Source organism: Buteo buteo, chromosome 19 (assembly GCF_964188355.1).
Source record: "Buteo buteo chromosome 19, bButBut1.hap1.1, whole genome shotgun sequence".
Lineage (NCBI taxonomy): Eukaryota > Metazoa > Chordata > Aves > Accipitriformes > Accipitridae > Buteo > Buteo buteo.
This window is the reverse complement of record NC_134189.1, coordinates 22,334,295-22,359,454: the sequence shown is the minus strand read 5'-3', so window position 1 is coordinate 22,359,454 and position 25,160 is coordinate 22,334,295. Positions and strand designations below refer to the sequence as shown.

General features: G+C 43.2%; 1 long non-coding RNA gene across 1 annotated transcript; it reads left to right on the top strand.

The window, feature by feature from the left end:
* Positions 1-59: 59 nt before the first annotated feature.
* Positions 60-5,037, top strand: LOC142041851 (uncharacterized). The gene is made up of 3 exons (XR_012653571.1): positions 60-196; positions 3,855-4,053; positions 4,784-5,037. It is a non-coding gene; the product is annotated as an uncharacterized LOC142041851 (long non-coding RNA).
* Positions 5,038-25,160: the final 20,123 nt, after the last annotated feature.

Sequence of the window (25,160 nt, the reverse complement as noted above, 5' to 3'; positions counted from 1 at the left end):
CTGACATGAAACTAAAGCCTGATAGCAGTTGGGTTGGAAGCAGAGACAGGCCAGCAGGACTCAAACTGGTGGGGACCATGTTTTGTAGATCCTGCTCTCCGGTGGGCATCCTCAGTTATATTTGATTGACCCATCTTTATAGTGCAGAGGCTGTCCCTCCCCACATCATCACTCTGACATCAACAGCTTGCCAAAGGTAAGCCTGCCACGGCTGTAACACTAACCTGCCGTCCTCCCAGGCTGGCTGAGGTTTGATGAATGCTGTCACCCAAGACCGGAGGCAGGAGTGGGGTTTCATTGGCTCTTGAAAGCAAAGGAGTCAAATTGGTTGGGCAGTCGGAGGTCTCACAGGCGGCTTCCTTATTTAGAGAAGAAGGTGTAAAAACAGTTATGGACCTCATCAGTGAGCAATGAAAACTTTGCAGTCACTTCCTTGGTGGCATGATCACTGGGTGTACGTCAGGGCAGCTCAATATTTGGGGAGAATTAGCTTGAAGTGGCCATTGCTCTTTTTGTATATACCCAGCAAATCCAATGCACCTCTTACTATAGCGGCCCAGACACTAACAGCTTGCCTGTACCCCTGAAAGGAGTGCTCCCAGCTGGTTAACAGAGAGGTAAGCCGTGTTAAAGGGAGAGGAAGCCCCAGGTCTTGCTCCTCCTGTTTTTATGCAAGCACATTTCTGCTGCTTGTAGTGACAATTCTGCTGAGCAGGGCATGCAGGCTGGAGCATTGATCTTGCAGTTACATGTAGCTGGGGACATTGATATGTTCTTAAGTACTGATGTTTTTCATTGAGGTGACTTCCAAATGATCACATTTATTTGGGGAGGGTGCGTGCCTCTTGCAGGGGTGCAAGTGTATTTGTGTTTGCAATTGTCTTGCAAACAAGGCAAGGGCTTAGGTAACGTGTTAAAGAAGAGGAAAAAGGGAAATGGACACACCTCCCTACTGTTTCACTGTCTCTTTTCCTCAAGCCCAAATGCTGTCTCTTTTTGTAATAATCTATGAGCATCTTCATTTTCCTCTCCTTCCATTTGCTCAGACTGTCTTGTTTCCCCTCATTTTGCACCGATGCTTTCAGCTTCTTTGGAGCTGGACAGATTAGACTTTTATCTTAGCTATTTTCATGGGACTTATTAACACATTAGTGGGAGGAAAACGGCTGAGATTTATGCAAATATTTTTGCCATTATGTCTGTCAGCTTCTCACAGCACAGAACTTGTGTCGTCTGTGTCATTTGAGATGCCTGCACATTAATAAGGAGTGTACCTGGAAGTGTAATTGAACTGAGCACACCCGGCGTGTCATACAGTTTCACATTAACAGGGGTGTAATATGAGGCCTTGGATACTGCAGACACTCCAGCAGGAACACCATGAGTGAAGGGGAGGTGATAGCAGCCCTGAGGCAGGTGAGCAGTTAGATTTAGTGACGCATGAAATACTGATTATTCTCTTGAGAGAGGCTCGGCTATAAAAAGACTGGGAACCACTGGACAAGACCCTGGCTTGTGCCAGGTGGCGTTTCGAAGCCTCCCTGCCTTTGCTGAAGCAGCACTCGGAATATCTTCTGCCTTTTGCTCGCAATGAAAACCTTCAGACCCTTTTCTCTCCTGCCTTCTAGTTCACCTCATGATTTTTCAGCTATGCAAAGTGCATCTATAATTTCTAGCAAGGAATAATACTAGTATTTTACATCCCCTCAGCATAGCTGCAGTCTTTATGAGAGGCCAGCACTGGTGGGAAACAAAGCCCAGGGTCACTGTTATAGGGATGGAGCACTGATTTCCTAGGTTGTCTTACGCTACAGTCTGAAGACTTGCCAATTCCCAATGCATGTGACTCCTAGAAACATTGCCTAATCTCAGAGCCATCACTGTCTGTAAAATATACATTGTAATATTTTCTTTCCAATTGATCTTTTTTTCCCCTAGAGAACGCTTCAAGTGTAATTTTGCAGTTTGCTCATGATCAGTGTCCTAGGAGGGAAATGAGAATACAGCTGCCAATCAGCAGGCAAAACAGCATTTAATGGTTTCATGAGTTGAGAGAGGAGGGTGCAGGGCTGGCTTTCTGTCATTGGCTTTTGATCACTTTTGCACCTTTGTGTCTCGTTTGTCAGGTTTCTCATAGTAAAGCCAAGGCATGGGCTAAAAGAGCTTCTGTAACTTGTGCTGGCACATCTGCTACTGCAGATTCCCAATAAGCTATTCTGGTGGCCCAAGTCAATGGAACACTTTGTGGGATGCACCCCGTTGCATCCCGGTACTCTCAATCCTAGAGTGAATACTAGATGATAGTACAAAAAACTGGGATAAATTCTGCCAAGTCTATGGGATGCATTGCTTTGCCTTTTAGTCAGCCCAGCTGGAAAGTGACTGCTGAGAGCTGTGGTGGGCCAGGGTAGCTAGACCAGGCGACAGCCTCCCACCTGCAGTTTCTCACTGAGCAAGTGGAACTGACAGTATACTGTATGGAAAGGGTGGCCAGATTGCTTGCTTGCAAAAATCAGGACTTCTTTTGCTTGATCTGGAAACCAAAACAAATAGCTAAAAATTGTGATTTCACTGGGACATCTGGTCCTCATAAGACCAAGACTCTTGGCATCTGGCCTAAGACCAAATGGTGTGCAGCTGGGAGATGAAGTGTCTACTGTAGTCTTGTACTGCTCAGCAATTCTGCACTGGAGCTGAAATGAGCCTTAAACCATTCTGTAGTCTGATCTGGGGCCAGCAGATTGCTGAGTTTCTGTGTATTAGCAAAGTGGCCTGAAGATGAACTGCCATGTAAATTCTGGAGCTTCTGATTCAATTAGGCAAGCCTTGTCTCTTCTAAAAGATGTCTCATTCTGGTTAAACTTGTCCTCTTGGCCCATGAAGTAGCTGTTTCCAGAAAACTCAGTGAGTAGCCTTTTGATTTTCAGATAATAGGTTGTCCTGGCTTCATGTGCCCAGTGACATTTGGAAGGCATCAAGAGAGACACCAATAGCATTTGCAGTAAAATAAATGCTGTGAACTCCAAAATGGTTAAAGTTTACTTCAGCAATCAACCTCTGCTTACTCAAAATCTAAGACCCAGGATAACAGTGCTTACTGCCTAATTAAAGTAACAAGTTTTCATTGTCAGTATTTTAGTACAATGTTAAAATAACCCCCTTTGGAACACAGCAGTACGGATCCACTTTCAGATAGTCTAGGAAAAGCCACGCAGCTGAGCAGTAACATGATATGAGTGCAGAGCACATCTTTCAAAAATGCATGATGACTTAGGGTCCTAAGTTCCATTCTGAAATCTCTTGAAAGTCTCTCCCTATTTTAAGGCCTGGAAAGAGCAATCCCTCATTCAAACACAGAAGGACAGACTAAAATTGTTCATGTTGAAGACCCAGGCTGGTGGTGGAACAGAGAAGGGAGATTTCCAGGTGACAAACCTAACTGTTGCGGCAGGGCAAGTATTGCAGGCTTTGGATAACTTGTATAAAACTCTGTTAGCCCAAATTTGACCATGGAGCCCCATCAGACCATCTTTAGGCTAATAGGGTTTGTTGGCCAGCATGTAGAGATTTGTAACACAAGTACTAGGACTGTCATGAATGAAATATGAATCACAGTATGAAAGCAGCAGAAAAAAATAATAGAACAAGGGTTGCAGGGATGACCTGTATTGATATCCAAGGACCTGACTGATAGCCATAAAACTAGTAAACACTGAGGGGTATGGTGTTGTCATCAAGACTAGACTGGGTAGGGTCACAGTGTAGATGATTAATCAGCAAAAGACCTGAGCTCTGGTAGCAGGAGGATGACAAAAAGGGTTGTGTTTGTTATTTCTCTTCCTGTTGTCCAACAGAGAGGCGGATTTGTAGCCATACAGATACCCAAAATGAGTAAACAAGACAACAGACAGCAACCTTGCCTAAGACTCTTGGAGGCTGAAGCAAGCAAGCTTCTGAAGCAAAAGTATCACCCCATTACAACTGCTGACTCCTAAAGCATGTAAAAGACCTGATCAAACCCAGTTTGTCATCACCAGTCAAAAGGAACCCAAGGTATGTAGTGAAGACTTAACAGGGGACCTACCTCGTCCTTCATGTCACACACACAGCAATCCTGGATAGGCCACTTGGGCACATGCATCTTGGTGCATGAGAGTACCTGGGTAAGAGAGTGGGTAAGTTAAACAACTTAGAAAGTCATCTAAAATAATTATCTTCTCATTTTGCCACAACGGCTCTTGCTGGGTTTCCACATGCTGATTTCCTACAGGCAGACACAAATGACAGAACAGCTTCCTGCTATTTTTTGAAGGGCAAGAGGGAAAAAGGATTCACTCCCAAAGGAAGCTGTGTAGGATTTAGGACTAGATGGATGCTAGCTTGCTTGGAAAAAAATCTTGGTTTACTGCTTATTCATGCTAAATCCACATTCTGAAGAGGGTATGTGAAACACAGGTACAGTCAAACATACCCATCTTTTTCTCCTGAGGTGTTACCACAGAAGCTAGTTCCTAGGGGCACAGAGTAGCTTTGCTGTGCTTGCACATAGACAGGGTTATGGGCAAATCTTGCTCTTTATGATACAACCACAAATCCCTTCTTGCAGCAAAGCTATTCTCAATGTACCATGATGTAACAGGGCAGAACTTGCATCCTTTATCTTTACCATCTTCTGTACAAAATCTTTCCTAGGTTTATGCCTGTTTAAAGCTTGGCATAGAAACCCAGAGGCAGGAAGCCCTCTGGGAAAGGAAATTGTGTTTCAACTTCTCTTCTATTCTAGGGTCTTGGAGAAGAAAGTAGCCCACATAGCCTGCAGAAGCAGCTGGCATTGAGTCAGAAGGGAAACAGTCAAAGCTGCTGGTGATTGCACTGACTCCCCTGTGAAGCTCTTGCCAGCGCAAGTTGAAGAAGACTTGGAGATTTGGAGCTCTCTGGAAGTGTAGAAAAATTCTTCTGTGGTGCAGAGCTGTCAGTGAGAGATGTATTTTAGTGCAGCTGGCTTTCTGGTCCTTCTCCATTCGTGGCATAATAAAATCCCACCAAGAACAGTAGCCGTGTCTGCCTCCAAATATCTTAGAGGGATTGAAATGACTGTCATAAGACAGAGCGGTGACTCCATGGCAAACCTGCAGGTTCCCAAGCTGGTGTTCCGCACACCAGCCCACACTGCCTCTCTCATCACCTCCTCAGCTGTTCCCACTCTGCAAGGACAGGCAGTCCAAGGGCAAAATGTTGAGCTTATAAAAAGAAGTGACAGCCGCCAGCCCCCACAGAGATCTGTTCGGTGTTATTTATTAGAAGAGTGGAATGGTGTGGAACATGTTTAATTTGGTTTTAGTGGTTACGTGTATGGTTTTCTCATTACAGCAGGAACAGGGACACTACAGGAACAGGGATGCTAAATGCCCCGTTTAGGCAGCATTATTAATAGGAAAGCAAAAATAACTTGTTTTTGTTGGTGGTGATGATGAGGTTTTGTCCAGGAGGCCAACTGGCCTGATCTCTGGGTAATTCCTGATGGTCAAAGCCATTCAAATGATATGCTGTAATCCAGTATAGAAAGTTAAAGGCAATTTCCGCCATTTGCCAGGTAACTGTATCTTCCTCGTGTTGTGTACCATTAGCTCATTTGAGGACTTTCTCTTGCATGTCAGTTCTTCATCTGTTGGTCTGGGTACCTCCTCAAATTTCAGAGAAGTCTGAATCCTGGGCCTTTTGTGCAGTCATCTGAACTCTTTCCTGGTTTTGCCAAGCTTTTTTCCTGCAGGGCGGGCAACACTGAGGGTCTAATGCTTGTAACCCAGCTTTGATAGCAGTTGTGATTTGTTGTTTAAATTCCATAGAACGGATCCTGCCTTTGACATCTCCTCCTGCCCTCTTCCACTACCCTTTTCCCATTCCCCTGCTGTGTTGGTGGGGAACAGAAGGTAAGAAGATGCTGGGTGGATAGATACTGCATCCCTGAGTCCTGACCACAGCTACCTGAGGGGTAGAAGTGAAACTCCTCAGATCCTTGGTACTTAGGGAGTATGGTTCAGTTTTTAAATGGAATACAAGACTTGAACCAAAGCATAATGGATGTTTCTGGTGCACAACTTGATCGCCCACTGGTCCCCAGGAGGTGAGGGAAAGCAACAGTACTTCATGTTTTGGCTGCACTCACTGCATCTGAAGTCTTCAATATCCTGTAAGGCAGACAAGTGTGTAAACCTTGTTGTTGTGTTGCTCTTCCACAGAGGAAGGCTGAATGAGTTACTGCAGAGTGAGAGGAAGGGGAAGGGGTCTATATGCAGGGCCTCTCACCACAAGAGAAGAGTAGAGTAGAGCATGGTGCTAGGAAAAGAGTCCTTAGGCCACTTGGGGTGGGAAACTGCTTTGTATTCAGACACTAGTGTGTGGGTCCATGTGCACTGAGAGTCTAAGCTTGCAGCACAGTCAGTGGGGATCTAGCTAATAGAGTCAAGGAGCCCAGTAAGTGACAGAGCTCACCACCCAGTAGGTGTCTTCTTCAGAGTGAGCTGAAACACTCTTGGAACTCCACTACCATTGACAAGGTCTGTGTTTCACAGGAGCTGAGACACATGGAGACACCTAAATGGAAGTATTTTGCTCTGGAGATGAATCCCTTCCTCGGCACCCATCATCCTACCTGGGTACAGAACAGCAAACAGACTGCAGGTAAAGGTGTGTGAGCTGGTGTTGGATCCAGCAGCATCTGCAGTGACAGTGCCTGCTTGGAAACCTCTTGCACCTCTCCCAGTGGCACAGACATGTTTCTCAAAGTCTGAAAAGCAATCTCACCTCAAGTCCATAATCTGAAGCCCTGCAGACTCTTCACACATACTTGCATCAGGCGGGTGTCTCAGTATTCCTGGCTGCAGTATCCTGGATGTTTTCAGAGGTGGTGGGTGTTTCAAAGACCATGTTCCTTTGGTTTGTGCTAGAGCATTTGCACATTCCCAGCTACATAAGAGTGAGTGGAGAGTGGTTGCACAATGTGCCTCATCCTCACCCTGCCTGCATCCAGATCTGCACTTGGGAGAACGTTTTAAAGGGCATCAGAACTCCAGACTGAGCTGAGTGACCCATGCAGGGTTTTGAAAACCCCTGGCTTCTGTCATCGGCTGCATGTGCTTTCCACGTGATTAAGCCGCGTAGGGCTACCTAGCTAGCATGACTTCAGGGACACAAGTCTCACCAGCCACTTCCCAAATGCTGGGTCATGCTCTGAATAATTTGTAGAACCAGAGCAAGAAAAATAGATTCCCCAAATTCTTTATGATGCTGAAATTAAATTGTGGGAGACATGGGATTCCAGCTCCCTGTAGCTGCTACTGTCATGCCATGGCAGGTTTCTCAGACTCAGCCTTATCCTGCCCATTGCAGAAATACCTTGTTTCTTCCTTGGGTATTATTTCATTTATTTGGTTTCAACATTGTTCTGCAACGTGCCCATCATAGTATTGCATGTACAAAAAGAGCGACTATGTAACAGCTCATACAGGGAGGAAATTTAGACAGTCAATGATATTACTGAAGAACTCATCATGTCTTCTCCTGCCCTTCCCCATTAATCTTCTCTCTGATTCCTTAACTCCCTGAGTAATGAGTGAGTCAGAGTCACAGAAAGATTTACATTAGAAGGGACCCGGGGAGTTTATCAAGTTCCACCTCCTGCTCCAAGCAATGCTAACTCCAAAGCAAGAGCGGGATGCCCAGTCAAATCCTTAACCTCATCAGGCAGCGGCAAGAACAGGGCTGCTCCACAAAGGAAGGCAAGCCGTCCGCCGAGGGTGACCACAGCATGGGCAGGGGCAGTGTCTTCAGCCAGGGTCCTCACCAGCACCCAAACTGGGTGAGCGGAGCAGCGGTGCTGATACTAACAGGTCCCATCGACAGCCCACTGCTCAGCACAGAAAGGCAAGATAGGTCCCAGTTCAAACCAGAAAATCCAAATAACAGCGCAGGAGCCCCGGGGAACCGGACTGGGAATGGGAACACCTATGCTGTAGCTTAGGCCAGGACTGAAGGTGCAGCTCTGAGCTTAAAGGGAGCACCTGGAGCAATGGGCAGAGGGTGCAGTTTGGAGGGGATAGGTGTACAAAGCAGTTACAGCCTCCTGATGCACTCAAGGCTCTGAAAAAGTGTTCTGAAAGCCAGGAGACTCCCTACCCTCTCTGGCTGCCTGTTCCAGTGCTGCACCACTTTTAATGGTGAATATTTTTTCCTTATAGAACTTTGTACTCAAATTGTCCAAAAGATAAAATGTTCTGCCTTCAGTCCCTGGGAGCATAAATCAGACATCTGTCAGCTTGAACTTTTCAATGGCTCCAAAATGTCATTTTAGCTTAAAATTGGAGCTGGTGTTTTCCTTTCATGTTGCTCTTTATGTGAACCTTTATAAATAGGCAAACAAGGGTGGGAGGGCAAGGGAGTTTTTTCTTTGTTATTTAGTATAAATAAGTTGATTCCTGGGACTGATTAAAAGGGACCTGAGGTTAAACTGGATCTATAGGAGTAACAGTAGATTTTTCATTCCCTCTTTCAAAATGTGCATATAAAACTATTCTGTTCTCATCACCAGAGGTCTAGTAAAGCTGCAGCTGCGTTTTCAGAAAGCTATCTAGATGGGTGGCTAAAACTCAGTTAGCCACCAGAAATTCATCCAAAGAGAAAGTTCATTGGCTAAATGAAGAAATGGGGCCATTTCAGAAGTGATCTATATTCTGGTCAGGTTTGCAGGCTAAAGCAAACAGGATGAGTTTTCATATATAAATGCAGTAATTCAGGTTTTGTTCCTATAGCTCCTTTTCTGAATAGGGGAAAGAGAATAGGGTCATTTTTAGCTCCAGCAGGATGAGTAATACAGCAAAGGGGGCTCAAGCTATGCCATAGCTTATTGAGGAGCTCCAGATTTGTATAGAACTTACAAGGAACCAGGAATGCAAGACAGGTGAGCTGTTTAAGGCAATATAACTGACAAGATTTAGTTCTGCAAAAAAAGATTAAGGAAAGAAGTCTGTCCAGGAAATGGAGAAAAAGGGAGAAGGATAGCAAAACCACATAATTTTGAGACAGAAAGGTGATGATGTGGTATTCAAAGATACCAAAAGAGACTGCAAGGGATTTTGCAGGCATGTGTGTGGAAATTTATCTTGGAAATTGTGAGGAGCACATCAGATCTGCAGGGGCATACAGGAAAAAAATAGAAACAGTTAAAGTGCAGAGCAAACACTAAAAAATATATGGAGAATACACAGCTAGTAAGTATTGTGGCTTACATCACCAAGGACAAAAGATATGTGGCAGGTGGTTGGGATCAACCAGTACCTGACTTTTAGCAAGTTGCACTTTTGGAATCTGTGGTTGACAGCTCCTGTGGAACCTGGGACTGTTCACACACTCAAAATTAGGCACGTGCTGCTGCAGATTGCTGAACTGGCCTGACTTAACAGCAGTAAAGATAGGCACATGTAGAAGGTAGATGTAGCTTTAAAATCAGAGCATTAGGGAGCAGAGGGTGCAAAATAAGCACAGTTAGTGAACATCTTTTTAGTATCAGTATTAGAGAAGAGGTGAAGGAGTGAGATGGCCTGTATCTCAGTGGTATAACAGGATTAGTAAAGAAATTCTAAAAAGAAGCATGGAAAAATGTAAAATATGGCATTAAAAAAGTGGAACTGAACCATAATTTGAGCTCTTCAGTCTATGAGACCTGTAGAGTTCCTGCGGAGAGCTGTTAGACTTGCACCCTGTTGGCATCTGTGCTTGAAGAAGGGATACATTTATGACACACTTGCATGGTCAAATTTTGTAAATCCTCCATGGAAGGATGACAGAAGGACTTCCCTGATGATATCCAGGACCTTGTTCAAAAGACATCTTTCCAAGACAAACAGAAGCATTTTTTCTCTGGTAAAAAAATGCTACAAACAGCTTAGCAGTACCTTGATCCTCAGTAAGTTGCTGAAAGCACCTTCAGCCTCTCCTTGAACACCTTCAGCATCCTCCCTGTGCATCCTAGTGACTCTCCACTGGACTTCCTCCAATTTGTTGACCTCTCTTTTGTGCTGGGGTGGCCTAAACTGGACATAGCACAGCAGATGTGGCCTCACCAGTGCCAGATACAGGGAAATAACCACTTCCCTCAACCCTCGCCCTCCTGGCCACATTCTTGCTAATGCAGCCCAGTATGTGGTTGACCTTCCTCACCACAACTACTGGTTTAGGTTCAGCTTACTCTCCACCAGGATGCCCAGCCTCTTATAAAAGCAAAGCTGCTCCCCCACCAGCCAGCGCCCAGCCTGTACTATTGCCAGGAATAACGTCCTCCCAGGGCTTGGGCTTTGCATTTTTTAATGCCAGATTGCATGAGAGTTCTGTCAACCCATTCCTCCAGCTTTTCAGGGTCCAGCTGGATGCCAGCCCTACCCTCATTGTGTCAGCTTTTCCTACAATTTGTTGTTGCCAATTGCAAACTTCCTGAGTCAGTGAAAATAAACTAATCTGGTGCTAGCAATGGATTCTTCCTCAAATGCCTACTACATTTATGCAGCATGTTGTTTCCACTCTCCAAATTATTATTCATTGTGATTTTGTACTATGTGGACTTCCCACAGAATACCCATAGTAAAAAACAAAGTAAAAAAAAGGGGGTGGGTTTCTGCCAGAAAAGACCTTGTTCTTTAACCTCATATTTTTAACAGGGTCTTTTTAATCTGTGTATGATTCTAGATGTTTTGCTACTAATCCATGACTGTACAATACAGTTAAACTGACTGAAGCTTCCTCTCCCCAAGGCACAACTCAGAGACAAGGTGAGATCAGTAAACCCAGAGTTTTAATCTGGTTGATTACAATGGTCTTTGGGTAATATTTTTAAATCTTGCAAGTCCCATTTTTGGAAAGGAACCCACCTCTCTGTGTCAAAATTTCCTCTGCTCCCAGTGCATGGAGGGGTCCTCAATAGTACTGCCATTTTTCACACTGGAGTCTGGGAGCTGCCAAAGAGCCGGCTGTGAGTAACTAGAACATTAGTGCACTCTCTCCAAATAGCATGCAGGTCTGCAAGTTTCTCTGGTTCAAAACTGCTTCCTTCCTTGCCTTGAAATTTTAATTTCTGATACTTACTCTGTGTTGTGGTTTACGCCCAGCCAGTTTACCAAAAGCCCGCCACACAAACCCAATACACTCTCATTTAAGAGTAGCAAATTTGAGCACAAAATAAACACTTTGTATTTAAGGCTGCAGCCACCTTGTTATTTCTTCATCAAGAACCGCAATGTAAGGTATTTGTTGTGATGGCTTTTAACATATGGACGATCAAGATCGGATTCCTAAAATATTCTGAAAACCAGTTATAGCTTTAACAGTGACTGTGGTTAAATATAAAACCTAAGTAATTTGTTCTATTAAAAAGTCAGAGTCTTATTTTTATCAAGTGATGTTATGAGGGCATGTTCTAAATCAGCCAAAAGCTCTTGTAGCTATAAGAGCCTCGCTTCTGCAATTTTTAACAGCCCTATTAAGTTGGTGTGGCTTCTTTGTGCATTTTGTTAGCACAGAATTCTTCCTCTGCCACTGACCAGATCAGGCAGAATCTGGAAGATTAAACATTTGAAGAAGACACAGGCAAGGAAAATGCAAGAGCTGAATAACAACATTGAGTTTATTTTTCCCCTGTAAAGATGAGTCTCATTTGGACAGGGTCAGGCTGTGATGGGCATGCAGGACTAAGACGTAAAGCCACCCATTTCATGTATTCATGTAACACTTCTCTTGACATCCCCCTCCAAACTACTGTGCACTCCTCCATACGCATGGGCCCAGTTTAAGATTACGCTGCTAATGATGATACGCAACTATTCCAAGCATCCTTTAACCAGAATGCGTATTCCATGCAGGATTAAAGAATAGTTTGTCTGATGCACACTAGACAGGCGGTATGGAGCAGGGTCAAGGCAAGCATGTAGCAGAGCTCTGAAATTTCCTTTTTGATCAAGCAAGTAGTGAGCATATGTTCGCAGCTGGAATGTGTGCTCAACTTACTTTAGTGGTGTTTCAACACTGACCTTTTGCTGCATTCCTCCAGCAGCAGTAAAATGGTTCTGCTTAAGTAAACTGACATATACCGCGTGCAAACCCAGCTGTCTTCTCCAGCCCACCATTTCTCCTACTGTTACAAAAAGCCTGAAGGCATGGGAATGCTGTAATTTAATGTGTAATAACCTCTCATGAACATAATGTTGCGAAAAATAATTGTGCTCATGGAACAATAAAATCCACCTTGAGAAACCAGATTAAGAACTGGCCACAGGAGCGCGTGTTAATGGGTCCTGGATTGTTGTACTTTATTACTGTCTGGTTGACACAAATACAGGAGGTGAAAGCCTCTTACACCATCTCCTGCTGAGTCCTGTTGCCATCTCAAGCTTGACCCATCCTTACCCCTCTTTGCTTTGTGTTTGCCACCTTTGTTCTTGTTCTGCTTTGTTTTTCTAAGTGTCTGACAGGTCTGGCCTGTGTACGACTCCATGGTAAAAATTAAGATGGTTTATGCAGCACGTAGGGATCTGGCAGGCAGTTATTACTGGGCAGAATGCTTCTTTACAGAGCTACTCGTGATAGCAAGCACTGTCATCAGGGTGAGCAGACCACAGGGAAACAGCCAGATTGTGCCCTTATACTGCGGCGTTGCACTGCGTATAGACCAAGGCGTTCTCAGACGGCTTGCGATTCCAAGTACCCCTATTTCTGTGATGTATTAAACTTCAGATGTGAGGGCTTGGCTTTCAGAAAGTGCTGAATATCCCCCATCTGAAAGCCAACCTGCTTAAGCTGCCTTAGTTTAGACACTCAAAAATGAAGACTTCGCTTGGCTTTTGGGTAGCCAGGAGAGAGCTTTCCTTTATGTGCATGGCCTGAGCTTCCCCAAAGTCACAACTGAGTGCATCTTTCCCCATAAAAATGCAGAAAATACACAAATGACATGGATCCAGCATGTATCGTATACAGCCTGCACTGCCACATTCTTGATGCCTTTTTGTGGGGGGGGGGAAGATGAGAACCCTGGTGAATGGGAAGGGCAGTCAGGAAAGGTCCAAAGGCTCTTTCTTTTTTTCAATCCTCTCATAGGAATTAGGGTGCTGTCTCCACTGCCCTGCTCAAATAAATACCTCGGCCTTGATCGAGTTTTCTTCCCACTCCCATGACATCAGCTGAAAGATTATCACCTACTGCTGCTCGTTGCTGCTGCCTTTCAAACGGAGGTGGGTCAGTTTATACAGAGCAACTGAGGAGCTCTTCTGACCCACCTCTTTTTGCCTCCAGAGCCATGTGGATGGGGTGTCTGTCCTCACTGCACGGCAAGGTGTGTTACCAGTCTATCTGAAAGCCTTGTGTGAAGCTCAGCCCATACACTCGAAAAGACGTCTAACCTGGGTTGGAAACACTACTGAATGCTGAGGCTATTGTGGAGAGTAGAGTTAGGAACACCACCACCCTTGACTGTCAACTCAACCAGGAAAATGACTCCCTGTTGTCATAAAACCTTATTAAACAGGTGCTTAAATATGAGCATAACTTTAAGTCTGGGTATGCTTCATATATCTGTAGTTAGACACATATTTGTTTTCTGAATTAGGGCCCTACATATTTCTGCAGAACTGTAGTTATAAGAAAATCAGTTCTCCACCTTGACTTTGCATTTTGTGTACATAGTGGGTCTGATCTATTTTAGCTGTGAGACAGACGAGCTATAAGTTCTCCAACAGCAAAAAAAGAAGTCAGAGCTTTTGGGACTCAAAGGATTCCAGAGTGCTGGGTGTTGCCAAAACCAGTCTGAATCCAGCCCAAATCCAGCTGAGGCTGCTGCAGCTCCATACCCCCAGGTACTCCCAGTAGCAATGCATGTATTCCCAGCAGCAATGCATGTATTCCCAGCAGCCACACATGCACATAATATGTACATACATAGCTACGTGGCTGGTCCTACAGATCAACACAGGGAGACAACACAGCACTCAACCAAACAGAAACAGCACCAATGGCCTCATCCTGGTACTTTCTCTGACTGATCAGGATGAAAGCCCAGTAGTGGAAAATAGATGTGTGCGTATGCATGTATGTGTACATATACATACACACACATATATATACACGCACTATCCCTCCAGTAGCTGAAGTGCTTTCAGACAGTCTGTCCAGTAACTCCCCCGATCTTTGATGTCGCCTGCTGCTGACACTTGGACATATGAGCCCGAGTGCCGCAAGCCTTGTTGCTGGTGCTCAGCCCTCCTTGCGTACCTACACAGACAGATGTCTAAAGTGTGGTGTACACAGATAAAGAATCAACGTGACTGAAAGCCCCTTCCTTTAAACTCTTTATGTATGAATACCCTTAATGAGCTCTGCACATCCCAAAGATTTTTTAACAATTAACACGGTCCCTTTAACTGCAATATAGGCGTGAGATCATGCTATCATAGAAATGTTGGTTGGAAGGGACCTCTGGAAGTCACCTGGTCTAACCTCCCACTTGAAGTGGGACTCTTGCCAACTCTAGAAAAGATCAAGCCGTGGCTGACCTTCATGCCATATTTCCAGCCATAGAGAGACAGCCATCTAACTTAACATATGATGCTTACTATAAGGCTAAGAATAATCCTCTGACTAGGGTGATCTTTTGAATACACTGGATGGTATCTGATTAAATTTATTGCAAAGATCTTTTGCAATGGATTTTTGTCTTTCTGTCTGTCTGTTTTTATTTAACTGCAAGTTAAATGTTCAGAGCTTTCCCTTTTTCTGCAAGGAACTAGATCTTGTGAAAACATAAGCACCTGAATAGCGTTACTGGTGTGAGTGAAACGTGTGTCTATTAATTTGTTTCCTTTTTCTTGAGATTTACATGACCTGCACTGATACACTGCTAACAAGGGGGCTTTGGGAAGTATATGTTTGCATGGTGAGGAGCTGTATATATTATTACTGGAAAACTACCTGCTCACCAGTGGTTTAAGTATATTATGGCACTTATCCAGCATACCCATACTGTATATCTCAGTTTCGCAAGGGTGAGTTTCATAACCCATGGCTGTCAAATGAAGTAGCCAAAAGGGGATGTGTGGGCTAAAGATGCCATGAGGCATTGGTGACACCAAGGCATTTGTTCTTCTCATGCCCAGTCTGGATTTTGAGCCTTTAGATCTGGCTGTTAGACAATCCTTTGTTTAGAGGAGTTGCAAAGATTTGATGCCTTGCATATTTTGCACACATTCATCTTCTTATTTAACCATTACATACTGCTAGAGATATGCTAGGAAGTGAAATCTTGGGCCCACTGCAGCCAATAGCAAAACTCCCACAAAGTTTAGTAAGGTCAGTATTTAACATTACTTTGTCATAAAAAGGCTTGAATTTGGCTTAGGCATGCAACTGAGTGGAGGAGACTGACTGTAAAGTCAGCCTGTATAATGGCATCCAGCAAAGATTCACCATATGAAGGCTTTGTGCTTTAGTTTTCAAATTCTGTAGTTTCAGTGTAAACAGCCTTGATGGTGCTCTTTACAGAGCAAAGAAATTTAAACAGATGGGCAGAGATTTTCTAGTAAATGTCTGGAAAGATTAATCTCTCTGCATTACTCACATCACATTAAGTAAAACTTACTTGAAAGTATTCTCTTAGCGCTGGTTTGAATCATCCTCTTGAACATAGTATTTTATTTTTATCTGCATTATTCAGTTGATCAGCGGAGAATTTTCTTGTCTTCACTATGTTTTTCTATTTTTTTGAGAGGGAAAAGCCTGCTAAATTTCCCTAGATAGTATTTTATGTAAGTGAGAATTAAGGCAGGCTGATGGACTGAACTGTGTTTAATCTGATAGCTCAGAGATAACAGTCATGGCAGAACAACTGAGCCATTCCAGTTCAAACCCTGCTGTTTTCAGGGGGAGAGAGCATGGCTGCTTACGTACATTGGTCTGGTTGGAAGACCCTTGTAATGGTCTTTTTTCTGGTATAGACCTGCAATTATAAGTAATTAGCTTCAATTGACCTGTGGGTGCTGGTATCTTCTTCTGAGGCTTTATCAGAGTTTGGGTATGTTACTTACCCCACTGCAGACCACAAGGGTCTGAACACCCCTGATTGCTTGTGATTTTGGCTACAGAGGCATAAAAGGCCAAGGTCATGAGGAAAGTCTGGTCAGACAGAAATCCATTTAATAATAAAGCCATCAAATCTCCTAGGATTTGATCTGGAGATCTCTGGTGCTCTCAAGTCACTGGCTTTTCATTTTCACTAATTCCAGTAGCCTTTGAGTTAGGATTTTGGTGTCCTGGAGTATGTAATGGACTCTGATCTCACAGCACTTTGTGTTCTGCAGATAGTGAATGAAACATTAAAAACAACAAACCAACAAACACAAAAGCAGCAAGCAAGCTTTCTTCCTGCTGAGGCTGCCTGTTGTGGGGCTGACGTGAGCCTAAGGCTGGAGAGAAAGCTGTAGGAATGACGAGGGGCCTCTGTGTTTCACAGGTTGCTCCCATCTCTGCGTGACGGAACAGAACACCCCGTCCGCTGTCCAGGTGTTTTTTAATGCCCAGGTGATTTTAAATGATTTTAACTTTTCTATAGCCTGATAATGATCCCAGTCAGTAAAGTTTTCCTGATCAACTACATTTTGCCTCTTCGTAATTTACCCCACCATTATCTGGCCCACAGTATGTAGCTTCAGTGCTAACAACAAACCCTTAAAGTCTGCTGTATGACTCTCAGCCATGTATTGTTCAATCATTTGAGTCCTTCAGCTTCTACGCCAACTTTGTAGAATAAACTGTTCGGTGCAATGACAGGCGTTTTAAAAGGACTGGATAATTTGGAACGTAGGGAGTTTGACTTTGTTGGCTACTTCAGAGTGAGGCAGTGAATTCCCATTAGGGCTATGGTAATCAGACCATAAAGCTTTGCCTTCTGTACTACTGTGGTCACTCGTGTGCCATGGGCTGGAGACCCAGAGTTTTTGTGTTACTCATGTTGAGCGCTACATCCATCACTTAGCCTTGGCTGCACACCGCCATCTCTGTGGGCACTCATGATAACTGCCAGCTACCAAGTGATTCAGAAACACAAGTAGGAAATGTGCTACAGGGAAACTTTGTCTTCCTTGAGTACTCCAGACTGTGTCCATTATTAAAGGCAGAACTGAAGAAACAGTGGCCCAATCTGCACAGCAAATTCCATCTACTGAAACAGCAGAAACTGGCACTAGTAAAAGCATCTGCACCAAGGAAAGCACAATATCCCTCATGGCTAGGCAGCGCTTCCCTGAATTATTTTGAACATTTAGAAATCAAGTGAACTTCAGAAGGATGCCAACAATGTATTTTTATCTGCAGTTCATATTTCTTAACAGGAAGGCTCCATAAAGAGAGCAGAGAAGGACTAGCTATCAACACAAGAGTGGCGTGTACCATTTTGCATGTAATAACATCAGCTTGCAATACTTGCCCATGATTTATGGACTGCTTGAAAGAAAGAACCACTTCCATGGGCAGGGAGAATTGCCCAAAATGGCTAAAAACATATCCGAGATAACAACTGGTGGTCAGGCAGCGGTTTCCAAACAACTACTCAACAGAAGCACTCACATCCTCTTGTGTAGCTGGTCAAGCTTGAAGCCAAGCTCCTGTCACTGACCCACTGCAATTTCCACCTTTTATTGGTGAGCGAGGAAAGATTCATTTCTCAAAAAAGGAGGCTTGGCTGGCTTGCGCTGGTAGGATTTCCGTTGCGGAAATAGGCACGCAGAAGACTGATAACGTGGATGCTGCACACACGAGGAGTGGCGGAAGGAAGCAGGCCCCTGTTTATGGAACGATGCTATTTCTGCTGGGATTTAAAAGCATTCTTTGGAACAAAGTTGAAACAGTCACTATAAATGACTTGCATGAGTGAGTACAGAGCATTTTGGAGGATTATAATTTATGCCGGGCAGGAGCTGTTATGGTTCAGTTTAAAGCACTTAAAATAAGACTTTTGGGACACAACCAAACCAGCTTCAACTCTGGTAACTTCCCAGTTCAAGACACTCCTAAATTTGTGTGTACAGGGTCCATTCCTGCATGGGGCCGAGGGCCTTGAACCCCTGTTGAAACCACCAGGTCCCAAAGATGCTCTGATGGTATTTGGCACTGTTCTAAATGAACCAATGCCCGTTAGGAAAGAGCTGACAATGTCAGGTAGCATGTGACTCTCTATACTTCTTATCCAAACCTGAATTAATTTAACTAAAGGATTTCTTCCCCCAAGGCTTTGTCTTCACAGACAGTATGTCTTGAAGGAACAGAGAGTTTTTCTCCATGGTATGCTCCTTCGTGCAGATTTAAAACAGATCAATTTATTAAGCCAACAGGGGACAAACCATGTCTGTCTGGCCCCAGATGGTCATGCATGTGCTTCCCAAAGATGGAACAGAAGGAGGGAGAAATCAATCTGTTTCAGCTGAGCAATCAGAAAGGCAGACCTGAAGCCCTGTCTTGGCATCTCCCAGGCAGCTTAGGAGTACTTTATAACACAAAGGCATAGCTGTATCCTCATGTCATTTTGTAAATTACACAGCGGGTATCTCTCCATTCTCAGAGAAATCTTTGTACGTTATGAGATTGATTTCTAAGTTTTTAGAAATATTGCTTCTCCAATTCTTACATATTTTTCTTTGCTCAGTTTTATCCCTGTTAGTTAAGTTAAAATCCTTCTTGGAACATGCAGTACCAACCCGCCTCCTCTTTAATCTTTGCCTCCTTAAAATATTTACAGATGGTTTTCATATTCCCCTTCAGTAGTCATTTAGCCAGTGTTACTCTGTATCTCTTCAAACTCAGCACCCTTGGAAGGGCACACAAGGTCAAATTCTGCTCTCACTTACATCTGTGTAATTTTGGAGTAAGTCAGTGAACTTTAGACTTTGAATTTACAGCAGCAAAACGCAGAGTAAAAAGTGACTCCAGAATAAAGGTGACTGCTAAATAAACTCTAGGAAGACAATCTAAAACTAGCATCACATTCTCCAGGCTGGGAATGCACAAGTGTTTTCTATCACGGTACCTTTTGCTGTATTCCCAGTGACTGGAGCAAAGATTTATAAGACACTGTGAACTGCAACAGCCATCTGAAACATCTCAGTATCTACTATGGCTCTTCTGAGAAGTGCCGGTATAGCACATCATTATGCGCTAGTCCGTGCCAAGTTCTTTTATGATTTAACAGTTAGCTTTGGGGCTTTTTCTACGTTACGTGGAATATTTGATACTAGATACTTCATATTTATACGACTGTGTTACAAACGTGACACAAGAACCTTGTTTTGTTCTGTGGCTTATTCATCACTATGGGTGTTGATAATTATCCCCACTAGAGAAAATTTCTCTGCCTTTTCTCAGCCCTGCATAGGCCTGGTTGAAAGCACTGTTCCATGTCAGTTCTGAAAGCAGCAAAACTGGTCAGTGAGACAACAACTATGCATCATGTACTTAAGTCCATAGTGCATTTTCCAACAACAAAAAAAAATTTCATGTGGGAAGAAAGTGCCCAAAGGAAGCTTTGCTTGCTAAAGCTATCTCATCTTCCCCAAGCTGCCCTTGCCACCCCACTCCTTATACATTCTTCTACCACCTCTGTAGTCTTTTCTGTGACCTGCTCAGTCCATTCTGCTATATTCTGCTAAACATATAGTGAATGTTTCATGGTCTGCAAAATTATAACAGTTATTTCCCAGCCACATCCCTTGGCCTTGTTTAAATCACGTTGCTGTTCCAGCTGACCTCCTTGTACTGCCACTCTTCCTTCTCTCACAGCCACATTAGAGACTGTTAATGCGGTCAATGTTTTTCCTGGTTGAAAGGCATTATAAAATTTAGCAAAAAAAAGACCTGACTATTCACTGACAAGAAGTTTCTCTGGGCTGTTTTACACTGCATTCTTCCACTCGGTTTATTTTCCTTATGCTTTGCCCCCTAATACCCTTAATTAGATAGGATTAACGGGTGCCCTCCATTTCTCATCCACTCAGTCAAGCTATTCCAGGTACGATGCCTCTTGCTGTATGAACTGCCGTCACCTCTGCAGGTCACCTACTTTCCCAATTTTCCCATGGGCCTAATGACAGACATTGCCTCCTGGGAGACTGCTAGAGGTTCTCTCCTCTTCCACAGACGGCAGCTGCCTTCCTTGTGCTTATTCGATGGGACACAGGCAACAGGCTAAACATCTTTTTCCTTACCCAGGACACACTGATAGAGCTGTCTGAGCTGACGGGTGGGTCACTCCTGCTGTATTCTTCTACTCCGGCTGTCTACAGCATCCTCTGTAGTGATACTGTTGGTGGCTCCTCCTAAGCAATGGACTTTGGACATGGCACTTTGTCCATATAAGACGTCCTGGGGCAGTTTATAGAACAAGGCAGAGCTTGCAAGACTTCACATCTTACATGGACTAGTTTCAATGGCTTTTCTCTTTTGGAGCCTTTATAATAAAGCGTGAACACTGTTTTTCTCTCTTTGCAGGTTATTCTGACAGATGTAGGAATGGAAATAAAGAACCATGAACCACTCTTCCTTTCCCATAATCTGGCCTAATCTCCAAGAAATAATCTTGAAAAGAGCTTTGCAGGCTTCTTATGGCTTCCTCTATAGCTTAAAATCACCAGGACAGCCTGGATAATGTGCAAAGAAGGAAGTTAGCACATTCCAAATGGGAATTAAGATGCAATTTATATGCCTATTTCAGACACTGTGAGCCTGCCACCCATGCTTAGCCAGTACCCACCTATAGAAGTGCTTGGTACTGCAGCACGGGAATGAAAATTTTCCCAGGCATTTAAATGCTCTGCTTCTGAGTATTCATAAATTCATCTCCATTTCAAGAATGACAAGCACATCAGCAACTGGCTATGCCCGAGCTCATTCAGATTATCGGTTATGTTGTCTTCACTATACATGCCCTCTGCGACTCAGCCTGGTAGACGTGCCGAGCCTGTGACTCGCATCCTGGCAAACGCTGCCATCATACGAAGGTCCCCACTTAATACACAGGCCTACCCATTGGAGTATTTGCTCAGCAGTGCCACAGTTCAATTTGCTTTTCTACGAGAGGATTCAAAGCCACATTTGCTATCGAGCTACAGGCTTTGCCGATCGAGGGTTATCACCCCATTCTGCTTGTCGGAGCTGTCTGGCGCCTGTTTTGCCAGCAAGCACGAGGGGGAGGACAGCTGGTGACAGATGAACTGATCCCATCCACTGGCTGTGCTACCTGTAACCGCTAGACTTCTTCCCTTCTGGGTTTAGTCCAGCGTTCCAAAGTAATTTTGCTAACAAACAGCTTAAACCATTAGCGGGACAGACTATGCTTTGCTAAGGACTCCTTTCATGTACAGAATACCATCCTCTTGCTGGAGGTAGTCCCTTCTTTCTCTGAAGCATAACAAGTTTTACCAGGGTACTCATCCAGGTCATCACTGTCTTGCTTCTGGTGACTGTCATGGCTGGTCTCCGAGTGCTGCTACTTGTGATGCACGTTTGCTATGTTCTGCTTGCTTCTAAATGTTGGGGTAAGATTACAACTTAGTGTTTGAACGCTATTATAGCAGAAAGTCAAGCCCTTCAACTTCACAACCAGAAATAAGGTTGTTTGTACTTCTGCATAAGAGTATATTCTTCTAATTCTGTGGTCCCATGGGACCACAATTCTGTGGTTGCTACTGACTCCTGCCACATCCAGCATACAGTATGAAGTAATAAATTTATTTTTATGCAGCACTGATGGTCTGTCCTGATATCTCAGTGAGGCAAAGATACAAGAGGGTAAGCATCTCTTTACACTTCTGACCTAGTGTGAATACCAGGGAACAGCACCGTATTTTTGGATATAGTACAGGTCAGAAATAAGAGTAAATGTGGAGTGCAAGACTAATGCTCAAAATACTGCACAAGCATAAATTAGACTTTCCTCTAATGAGGGGAAAATGAGGTACAGATCAAATAAATTAACTCTTAAGCTCACAGAAATAACAGAACTGGGTTAGAACATGTAACCTTAGTCATAATTTCCTCCTTTAAATTATATCCCCTCTCCATCATCACCTTCTGTGGCTTCACTCTTCTCCTATACAATGGGAGAAGTTATAAAATAACATCTTTCAGCAGCAGTGGTTCACTAACTTAGATTCTGCTATCCAGAGAGGACTACTGCAGAAGGAAAGACCTCAGATGCAATTCTTACCTCTCCGGGCAGTGACATCTACCAGCAGCGAAATTTCTGGAATTACGACAGGGTAAAAGCAGTCTGGTCAGGATGAGGTCTGTAAATCTGTTTCTCAACTGTCTGCACTCTTCTCCTCCTGTCTGTCATCCATCACCATGCAAGCGAACAGACACAGATCACATAGCTGAAGACAATAGGCTGAAGGTCAGTTAGCTATGTCCTTGACAAACTGAGCCTCTCTACAGTTCTTTTTTCTTGTAATAACCTCAGTTCAGATTCTGTAAAGGGCACTTGCAGTTTACACTGGTCACCATGAGCAGGTTAAAAAGCTCAACAATGGCATTCGCTCCTCATTTCTCTCCCTGGCAAGAACAATTTGTTCAATACAAGCCACAGGTACAGTTTTACATAACATTTTCAAGGCATTAAATATGGTCATCCTTCCAAGGAATGCTGCACTGCAAATACAAATAGAAACCCTCATGCCTATTGAGTCATTTTCCTCTTAATCTCAAATAGCTTCTCATGACCCAAACAGGATTTCTCACGTAGCTTTATGCCATACATTGCGGTCTGTATGCTACCGTTCTGTACAGCTGCCAGGTACAGATCAAACAGAAAGTACAGTTTAGGTCATCCCATCCCTATATTCTGTTTTTCTACAAAGACAGCTAAAAATCTGCTGTTGGCACTACTTCCTTGGGACTAGATGTGAAAAAGGGGAAGAGTAGATGTTGTATCAAGAATCCTTTAGACAAAGATTCAGTTTGGCAGGCCAATTCAGCATTTACAAGGGCCAGGCTTCAGTACAATTTTAAGCAGGACTAATAGTTTTCCCGTACCTTTCCTACCACTTTGATTTTCCAAAACCTCACCACTAGAGCTTGTTTGTTCATTTTGGTGTCAGAGAACAATTGGTTATTATGCTGAAAAGTTTACATGTAATCTGCTGAGGACTGAAAACGCACAGATTCAAAGAAAGAAGGGCAAAAAATCTTAATTATTTCCTTAGAAATTACTGGCAGTTTTACACAAGTGGTACTAAATTAAAAGGTGTCTTCGTGTTCTGGCAAAATAATAAAAATTATGCTTGAATTCTCCTCTTAACAAAAGCCTAAAAGTATAAGCAAGATGATTTGCTCAAGAATTTTTGGTGTTCCACAGGCTACTTCTCAGTAGATGTACTGACTGAAGAAAAAAAATAAAAATAATAAAAGTACCAAGTATGTAACACAGATCTTTTCCACAACACAGATAAGTCTTACAACTTACAAAAAGGAATACTTCTGCTGCCACACCTTTCTCAAACAGGATAGTGGTTAGAGCATTTGCTTTTCTGGGACTAGAGTTTGATTTCAGCTTAAGGCCAGCAATGTAAAATGAGCTCTAACAGGATTAATCCAGCTCCTTCTAGATGAATTTACATCCTTCTTTTCTAGAACACCAAATTAGGTGACAGTACTTGCATGATTCTTCTTTAGAAGCTGCTGGCAGAGGAGAAGAAAGCATCTGACAGTTCAGCAATAGATGTTTGCTGGGTCACTTACATGGCTTCTGTACAGCATGCAGGACTCGATAAAAATACTAAGCTAAGAGTTCATTAATTACATAGTGACTTTATAAACACCACAAACTGATTAGTATTTCTTTGATTCTCTGCAAGAATTTTAACTTACGCAGTTTCCCCAGAACAGAGCTTTGCAATCTTCACATTTATCAAACTAAATACTACTGATTTTTTTGGAAAAATCACAATGAAAATAGAAAATAATTTGGTTTTAGTTCGCTTCCAGGATCTCCAGTCTTCAAGTCCAGAATTTCAGCAATACACAGAAAGATATTTCAGATTGAAAGCCAGCTCCACCAGGATCCCCATGCTTCCTACATACGCAGGACTGTGGACTTCAAAAAGCCACCTGGGACCCTCACCACCCCAGCTGCTTCGCTGTGAGCCGGACTCTTCCGGCAGCTCTGACAATCCCAGTTTTGGGCAGGAATTTCCCTGTGGCCAGTCTCTGCACAGAAGGATTGCTTCCAGTTTCCTGGGTCCACTGCTAAGTTCAAAAAGCTTGCCTGTCCAAGATGGGGGGGAAAAGCAGTTCCCAACCTCCCCCGTGCTCCCCATCACTGTGGGCTTTTTGGTTTTGTTTGGGTTTTTGTTTTGTTTTTTTGGGGGGTTTTTTTGACTGGATTCAAGTTTATCCCAAGAAATTTTACAGCTGCCTCTTGAGCTGTCTCCCCAGCAATTCCAATTAGATTGTTTAGTCATAAAACATTAATAAGCAGCAAAATATACCCATACAAAGTCTAGAATGCTATAGTGTTCCTATTAAGTTGTTCATGTGACAGACTTGTCAATGTGAAATCTTGAAATAAAAGCAAAAAGTTAACATACTAAAAAAAAAGGAAGAAATAATAATTAAAAATTCTAATTATTGTCACAGGTATATTGGTTTGATTTTTTTTTTCTTTAAACAATTCCGTGATTTAAAAAATGCAGCAGGTTAAATGCTTGTTTCATGTCTTTCGTTTTGTAACAGTAAAATGAGGCAGTAATAGGTTTTATTTTGTGGTCACTGTGATGCTGGAGAGACAACTGTGACAAATTACATCGAAGTTATTCTCAGGAGACACCTGACATTGTTCACATTTTTTTAAATGTCACTGAGCAAATTCAGAAAATGTTTTAAAAACTCAACAACCTGAAACCCACCCAGAAGATCCTATTCCTACCATAAGCTCTTACTCCTACTACTTCAGTATGAGAATCACATATATATTTCTGTAGATTACATCAGTAAGTTACATTGAATGTCTTTCAGATAAAGGTGAGGAATTCAACATTAATACTGGGCCGAAACAAAGCAAGAGGCAAAAATCAACTGCTAACACCCAA